The sequence below is a fragment of the Armigeres subalbatus genome, chromosome 3 (assembly GCF_024139115.2).
Source record: "Armigeres subalbatus isolate Guangzhou_Male chromosome 3, GZ_Asu_2, whole genome shotgun sequence".
Taxonomy (NCBI): domain Eukaryota; kingdom Metazoa; phylum Arthropoda; class Insecta; order Diptera; family Culicidae; genus Armigeres; species Armigeres subalbatus.
The window spans coordinates 330,276,562-330,285,857 of record NC_085141.1 but is presented as its reverse complement, the minus strand read 5'-3'; the positions used below and the strand labels follow the sequence as shown (position 1 = coordinate 330,285,857).

General features: G+C 44.0%; 1 pseudogene; it reads right to left on the bottom strand.

Moving 5' to 3' along the window:
• Positions 1 to 7,478: 7,478 nt before the first annotated feature.
• LOC134221230 (TATA-box-binding protein-like) lies at positions 7,479 to 9,003 on the bottom strand (annotated as a pseudogene).
• Between the last annotated feature and the right edge of the window lie 293 nt (positions 9,004 to 9,296).

Sequence of the window (9,296 nt, the reverse complement as noted above, 5' to 3'; positions counted from 1 at the left end):
TTATTCCGACTGCAACTGTAACAATTAAGTTCACTCAGCTAGATACCGAAACCAAACGTATCATCTCCCTTCGTAATTGTATTAGAAGACAGTATCAAAGAACACCAAAATAGAAAAGTGCTCTACAAAACGCAAAATTATTGCAAACAGAGTAGAAAACTTAAAACAGGCAGTTTATCAAGTATATCAAAATCTCCTCAACTTCTAAGCCCTTTTGGCGTCTCAGGTTCTCAAAACGAAACAAAACCAGTGCCTCCCCTTCCCTCAAAGCTGGTGATAAAATCTGGGCAAGAGCTAGTGAAAAAGAAAATCTAATCTCTAAACAATTTATTGCATCTCATAATTTGGGTCGAGACATTGTTAGTTCGATGGAAGCGTCGGTGGCAGCCAGCGTAAATCGTCTTACCACTCTACCATGATGACCGGAGGATCACACTAGATGAGCTGAAGGCTCAAATCAAGCTTTCTCGGAACATGAAGGCTTCAGGGTTCGATGGAATCTTCAACATCATCCTGAAGAATATTGGACGTAATGCTCTCAATCTCCTGGTTAACGTCTATAACCCCTGCCTTGAGATAGGTCATTTTCTACTTACTTATGGATCCTGTACACCTCCGGTGGTGCAAAGGGCCGACTTGAAAGATCTCCATCCTGAGCGTTGCCCGGCTATCCTTTAACCTTTGCCAGGTTAGATTTCGGTCGACTTCTTTTATTTCTTTATTGAGGCTTCGCCGCCATGAGCCTCTGGGTCTGCCTCTGCTGCGATGTACCTGGGTTCCAGTCTAATTCTTGCTTACAGATTTCGTTTCTCCCTTACGTAGAGTGTGCCGACAGCCCCTTCCGATCCCAAATTTCTGTTGCTATCGGCCTCTGGTGACAACGACGATGGAGCTCGTTTTTGAGATCCAGATGTGGGGCCTCAGGCCAGATTATACACCGCAGGCATCTGTAAGGTCACTCCTGACGGAATCCAAGTTTCAAAGTGCTCGCGTTTTCGGGCACACCCACTCGATACGAGGCGGTGCACAACTGTCATTTTGTTGATTTAGCTTTGCTACGTCGCAACAGTTGTACGTTGCTTCCGTATCGAGTGATGTGCCCGAAACGCGAGCACTTTGAAACGATTCGTCAGAGTGACCTTAATAACAACCTTGATTGTTCTCCACTGATACATACCATGTTTCGCTAGCGTATAACAGCACAGATTTCACGTTAGAGTTGAAAATTCGTTTTTGGTGCGTACTTATCTGCCTGTTGTTCCAGATATTTCTTAAACTCGCAAAGGCAGCCCTTTTCTTGATCCGTGCGCTATGTCGATCTTGGTACCGCCGTCTGACGCCATTTGACTACCAAGATATTGGAATCTTTCAACATTCTCCACCGGTTGCCGCTCTGTGAAACTGGAAGGAGTCACCGTGTTTTCCAACGATTTGGTTTTGTTGACGTTGATGACTAAACCTGCCGAGGAGGCGCTCGGCAAGGTCGTTGAGCTTACTCTGCATATCAGAGCGCCGTTGCGCGAGGTGCAACGTCATCAGCCAATTCGAAGTCGTTTAAGTGCTCCATGATTATATGCCATAACGCCCGCGGTTTGGTTCACGGTCAATCGCATCTACCAGAATCTCATCGATTACGATGAGGAACAGTAACGTGATAGAATACATCCTTGCCTCACACCAGCTACGACCCGGATAGGGTCGAACAGGACCATTGTGCAGCACTCTCACGAAAAAGCCTCGTACTGTGCTTCGATGAGGCCGATGATTTTCTCAGGAACCCCTTGCGTCTCAGGGCGCCCCACGTATTCTCGTGATTGAGACGGTCAAAGCTTTTTCGTACTCAATGAATACCAAGTAAAGGGACTCTTGAATTCGTTGACCTGCTCCAGAATGATGCGGAGCGTGACAATATGTCCACACAGGATCTTCCGGCACGGAAACCGCTGCCCGCCGGAGAGTCGCATCGATCTTCTCCTGAATCCGGGCTAGGATAATTTTGCACGAACTTTGAGGAGCAAGAACATAATGCCTCGCCAGTTATCGCATACAGTCAGGTCACCCTTTTGGGCACCTTCACTAAGATACCTTGCATCCAGTCGACCGGAAAGTTGCGGTGTCCCAGATATTACGAAATAAACGATGCAGTAGTTGAGCGGATGTCATGGGGTCAGCTTTGAGCATCTCGGCTGATATGCGTTGACCCCTGGGGCTTTATTCGATTTCATGCTTTGGATGGCATTGCTCGAACCAGCGTTTCAGCTGGTCAGTTGGTCGGTCAATAACTGATCATTCGCGTCTTTCACAGGCATCGTTGCATTCATCTTCGCCCCGCTTAGGCGTCGTGAGATATCGTAGAGGCAGATGTCCCCGTTGCGCAGCTCTCTCTCATTCGTCGCCAGAGAGTCTGCCCACGCTCGCTTGTCCTCGACATGAACGTTTTACTTCTTCTCAAGAGCCGCGTATCGTTTACGGGCTAAGACTTTGACTCCTCTGGTTTTCGATCGCTCTATCGCGGCTTTGGCTTCTTCGCTCCTCTATCTTTCTCGGGTCTCATCGTGATCCATTGTTTTCTCTGGGTTCCAGATTGTTCTCGCTTGGCGATGAAGGCATTCTTGATGACGGTCCATTGGTCTTCCACGCCCACCTTCCGGAATATCTGCAGCACGCGTCTCCAGTTCTTCAACGAAGGACCGTTTCACCGTGGCATCTTTCAGTCGTGTGTTGAATCGTCTTCCAACTCTTTCCTCCTGCCGACAGATCCGCGCAATACGCAGGCGTATTTCGCCGATGAGGTGTGATGATCAGATGCGATATCGGCACTACGTTTATTCCGTACATCAAGAACTCCGTTTCCATTTTCGGCTAGATGTGGTAGATTGATTTTCTGTAAAGCCGTCACGGGAGACCCACGTGACCTTGAACCGGTCGATGAGGAAAGAGCGATCCCCGATCACCATGTCGTTATTACAAAATTCTGCGAACAGCTCTCCGTTTTCCCTCATTCTCCGAGACCATGGCGTTCCATAATGCGCTCATGGTTCGAGTTTCGGAACCGATCTTCGCATTGAAGTCGCCCAAACAGATCTTGATATCCCTTCGGAATTCTATCTACGAGGGCATTGAGTTGACTAGAAGTTCTCTTTGTCTTGCAGGTCGCAGCATCGGTTGGCGCATAACGATTTATAGTAAGGTTTCGGACCCGTGTTCTAAATCTGGCAACGATTATCCTTTCACTTATAGGTTCCCACATCATAAGCGCAGAGTGTGCCTGAGCGCAGTAGGAAGCCAAATCCGCGATGCCGGGGAGCGTGTTCACCTCGTAAACCAGAGTATACAGAACTATCCCGACGGCGTTCTGTGTTCTCCAAAGTTTGGCCAACGGACTTCACTCATCCCAGGATCTCAAACTTCATGCGGCGTGCCTCATTGGCAAGTTGTGCCAATTCCCCTGTGCTAGGGTTAAAACGTTCCATGTTCCTATTCGTGTCCGTTGTTTCGCGCTAAGAGTCGTCGCCGTAAAATCAGTCCGTATTCTTTCATTATCAGTTCTCGAACAATGATGTTTCGGGAACAGGGTTGTGACCCAAGGTTCCCTATCCACCGGGATGGGGCCATCTTAGGTATAGCTTCCGGGAATAGCACCCCTCAGCCGCTGGATGCCAGAACAGACGCTGTGAGTCGCACCTCCTGGTGAACAGACGCTCGGTCAGTCGGGTCAAGCTTGTTTAAAGTCCCACTCAACACCAGGACTTTGATAGGGCCTGCTTGGGGACACATGCAGCTTTTTATAGAAGTTCAACAGAGCCCACTGTCGACATGTGTGTTGGTAACAAGTATATAATACACTCAGAAGAAGGTTTGATCTTTTTTTAGGTTTATAATTTTTAGTACATTAATTAGAATAATGTGAAATACAAGATACTACAACTTCCTTCTCCAGAGCCGAGTATCGTTAACGGACTAAGACTTTGGCTCCTCTGCTTTTTGATCGCACTATCGCGGCTTCGGCTTCTCTTCGCTCCTCTATCTTCCTCCAGTTCTCATCGGCGATCCATTGTTTTCACTGAGTGGGCAGTTCGCCCAGATTGTTCTCGCTGGTGGCGATGCAGGCATTCTTGATGACGGTCCATTGGTCTTCCACGCTGCCACCTTCCGGAATATCTGCAGCACGCGTCTCCAGTTCTTCAACGAAGGACCGTTTCACCGTGGCATCTTCCAGTTGGCGTGTGTTGAATCGTCGTTTAAAACTGGTTTAGCCCAGCGCCTGTTTGTGGTTGGAAACCGGTGTATTATACGGTCTAGCCCATGTTAACGGTGAAGGCTTGGTAGGTCTTCACCTAACTTAAGTGTAGATGGGCGGACGGTGTCGGCCAGGTGAAGGCTGATAAATTATGAATCGCCCCTGGGCGTGCTTACACGGCACACTAGGAGTTAACTTCCGAAATCAGTATGGCGAAATGCATCTAGCTCGATTTCTCAAAATTAAGCACCTTCATCGAACAAATATTTGGTATGCGTAGTAGCGGACACCTTCGTACAAACGGTACCATATATTTTTCATGAAAAGTTCCTTTTGAGAAACCCGAATTAGATTCTTCTCGCCATACTTCTCGCCATACAAATTTCTCATCTGGCTTTTTCGCATATACTATAGCGCCTGGACAGGGAATCAATATTCGAGCAACGCAACATCTCTTTGTCATCAACAGAGTTTGACTGACAAACGCACCTAGCGACAAACCTTTATCAGAACCCGAACACAATATGCCAAGAATCCTTGCCTTGCATGCTCTGATTCTCCGAAAATACGCTGCTAATTTTGTAATCATTGTTCGATTCTCAGATATTCCAAGAAGAAGCTATGATAGCATAAAACCGAAATTTTCACTATAAATAATGCAAAATAACGGGATGAAAAGTTAGCAACAAGATTGTCTTCTTTTTGTTCTTTTATTCTTGTTATACTCAACGTATCGGGCCGTGGTCAATCGTTGTGTATGACTAGGCAATACGTTTACACTGCGCTTAAATTTTCAACGTGACGATTAATTTATAGAACTCATGAAATCAATGTGAACTCGACTCGTGGAAAACTTATTCCGGTTATCCGAGGCTTGTGATAGACCCTTTATCACAACGGACCTTTCCATCCACTGACTGGTAGGCTCGAGCGTCCGTCCTCTGCTTCAGACCCATAAGGGTCCGAAACAGTTCAGTTTCAGGGTAGTAAACTTGAGGAGATAATAGAAGATAGAGAGGAGAGTATGAAGCGGCTTGTTGACCGCTTCCGGCTCTACGACTGCTATGGAACCTTTTATTAGAGATGTTTGTGAGATAGAAAGTTTGTGTTATGTTCATAATAGATATTTGCAGTTCGGAATCGCTACGATGAGTTTATTATAGTATGAATCTACTTATGGTAGAAGGAAATGATTGAAATCCGTTTTCTGGTGATTCTCGCTTGTTGTATGTAGATTGATATGATAGAGGTACGTGTAGTTTGGGATTAGTGTGATCACGTTGGTTTAAGTTTGGAAACATAAAATAGAAAAGGAGGGAGCAGGAGGGGTGGGGGCACAAATACCTAACCATTTGACGCAGAAGATTAAAATAATTAAACTTAATTAAAATAAATCAACTAAATTTTACAATTTTGATCGAACTTAAGTAAAAATGTGTCCAAGCTGCCCACCGAATTAAGTATATTAGGGTACTGATATCCTATGCTACTAATAAACTCGTGATTAAAAATGGAGGATGGCATTGTTTTGCTCATCAAAATATAATATTATTCTAGATATTTAATTAAGAATGAAAACTGTACTAACTGTCCAGAAACTGCTTTCACCATACTGCCGTCCGAGCGGCCTCTGCCACTCATGGCAATGTCCTCCCACCACCTTGACAGTCTCCAGAAGTATCTACCACAAGATTTGAGAACTAGAATGAATTATTAACATGTCCAGCCATTATATAAAATGACTTGTTCAAGCAAAGGCGTCATAGATGCGGAACGACTCGCCATAAACGACACGGGACAACATGATCCACGACAGTGCAACAATGCACCAGATCGGGGACCTCCTTAACTGTTCTATGCAACGCAGAGTTTTACCCTCCTTGCTTGATGTTGAAAATAAGCTCCTAATCATTTGATGGCGAAAATAAAATAATCAAACAAAATTAAAATATTCTAGCTAAATTTTACTATTTTGGTCGAGCATGGGTCACCGCCTGACACCCGCGTTGAAAAATATGATCCATGCGTGCCCCACATAAAATAATAACTGCTAATCACTAATGATACTAAACATTTAAATGGAATTAGGTATTGTTCGCTTATCATTTTAGCACCGCCAGGGAACTTGGTACCCAGCACTTTTCTTTCCCTTTCACAAGCAATTACCATCATTTGTGATATTTCAACGGAATCTTGAGAATTCTGAAAAGGCAGACAATCAATGCAGTTAGATTGCCAGGTAATACGTACATCTAGCACTGTGATGTATCACAATCTATTATACAGGAGTATATGCACTATGATGACATTGACCGGAAGATTAGATAAGCATTTCCCCAAGATTGTCTTCTTTTTGTTGCTGACAAAATTTTTCGGATCTTTGTATTATTATCTCCGACAAAAACAAAGCTTTGTCGTTGGTTCTCTTTTGTCGTTTGTTCTAAGCGCATTCCAAAAAATTGATTCCTGCGCCTGGATAGGGCCTGTTCACAAATTACGTAACGCAAAATCCCGAATTGCCCCCTCCTCCCCTCGTAACAAAAGTAACATTTTGGTACCCCTCCCTCCCCATGTAACGCGTAACTGTGAAAATTTTAAAGGCAGATTTTTTTCCCTTCTCTGGAGCATTTGGGTTTGGTATTTTTTCACTGTTAGAATGGGGACGGCACATGATCAAAAATCAAGGATATCAAATACAGCTAGCAGAAATGAAAATATAATTTGATCATAACCATTTACATAGTTTTGCGGAACTGTGTGTCGAGAAATACAATATGCACTTGGTATTTTTATGCATATCGGTCCCTATGTCAGCATGCTTGATTTCGATAACCAATAACTAACTAACATATCTTCAATCAGTGATTTAAAATAAGACATTCAAATAAACTTTTATTCGCGTTATGCTAACATTTGTAATACCACCCCTCCCCACCTTTTGTGTAACAAAGTATAACGAAGTTGGACCTCCCCCTCCCAGAAGCGTTACGTAATTTGTAGACAGACCCATATGGCGGCGGGGTTGAAAATCAGCCACTGCCAATAATTCATACAACAAAACAGCCACCAAACTAGCACAACAATTGATAAAGGACATAGAATTCAATGGAACAAATAAAAGTTACCTTTTATCAAAATTAAAACATGAAATTTGATTAATTTAATCATAAGTCAATTTATTAAATTTCACAGATTAATATTACATTTTGCTCAGAAACCTTTTTGACTAATACGTTATCGGCTAATAACATATTAGCGCCAAATCGTATTAAATTTCTCATTTATAAACCGAAATGAATTCGAATTCGTATATTAATAATCTACCTTATCTGTTTCAGGTGATAATTGAACGAACAAAAAATGCAGAAATATCAAACAAAAGAATCAAAGAAAGTAAAGATATAGGAAAGTACCATCGAGTTACTGCTTCTTGACTCTTCAAAATCGGATAAATATTATCGAACGCATCGTAGATCTCCTGCCGCACTGCACCGTAAGTACCACCTTTCCGGACACGAATATCAACAGCACAATCCTCGGCTTCACCATACGGTAGATCAACCGGGAACAATTCTGGCTCGTAGGAGCTGAACTTACCGTGCGTTAGGACCAGACCCTCAATCGAATCAAACCGCACGTCGCAGCTGCCGACCATATTTTGTACTTTGAAGTCGAGAAATTTGGCCTGAGAAAAGATATTAAATATTTTGATTACATCATATATCTATATCTGTATCTGTATATTATATGGGTATCTGTTCCATTATTAATAACATGCTCCTATATCAATAACATTCGCAACACAGGCAATTTAGGCTCAATTTGTGTCGTGTTTTGTTGTTTTCCGACGTGCTCACTGCTGAAAAAATCACAAAATGAGAAACAAAACAAATAGCGCACCAATTCTTTGTTTTCGAATGGTATTGATTTATAGGTATAAATTCAGGCAGTTCCCTAGATATCCAGATGTTTAACAAATGGACACGCACCGTAAATCCAAGTTTCAAATAATTCGTGCACTTTCTGGCTGCCAGCCGAGTCTTCCTCACTCTTAGCTCCCGTGCATACCATCTTGCCGCTGGAGAAAATCAGCGCCGTTGTTCGCGGTTCTCAGTTCGCATAATGACCGCAGCGAAACGTTTCGGATTGTACTCGGCATTACGGGCGTGGGGCGATTTTCTTGAGATCCAACCTCAACTCAGGTTCACCGTCGATACAATGTTCTGCAGCTGGGGCAGGATCGCCGGTTCGCTGGGGGTCATGGGGGTCATTGCGTGGCTGGGCCATCGTCGTGGATTTAACCTACCGATTGTCCGGGTCCCGCACGCTGTTCCCGCTGTTGTTGTGACTAGGGTCAGCGATCTTTGCTCTCCGTCATCGCACCATCGGGACATGAGGCTTTGCTGTTTTGGGAAGGATGCAAGATTTATTTATTACCATCACCAGATGTTGAACTTTGCATAATTTGCAAGGTCCTGTAGGAAATCTATCAAGTCGCTAAGAAAATATAGAGATAAGTCTTACCGGTGTCTGTGTTGGATCATACTCTGTGGCGCTGCGAAACTGGGTGCATACGTGTGCATCGATTTGCCGGGTGTGTTCATTCCGGAAGGCAACCCGTACGCACTGAGTCCCCCATCGGGTCATGTGCGGCATTGACTGTTGCTGCTGTTGATAGGCATGGGCAAAATTTGTGGTCCTCTTCCGGTTGGTGCAGCGGTTCTATGCTCGGGATCGAATCCGGGCTGGCTCATCTGATCCATGGCTGCCGTTTTTACAGACGCACAACAGTGTCGCGAGGGCGTTTGCTTCTAAGCGTTTCCGGCTAAGAATACCAATTTTCAATATGAACTAACTGAAGGTGTGGTATTTTCAAATATTCTAAAAATTTTGGTAGAAAAAACAGTTATAATTGCTTTTAACGAAATACGGAAACTTACTGAAAAACTGCGACACTTTGCTTTATTTTGATATTTCGCGTTTTCGAGCCTGCGTCTCACATTTGCATGTGTGGATGACTGCGTTATTATGTGCAAAGGCGTAGTTTAATGTTTTG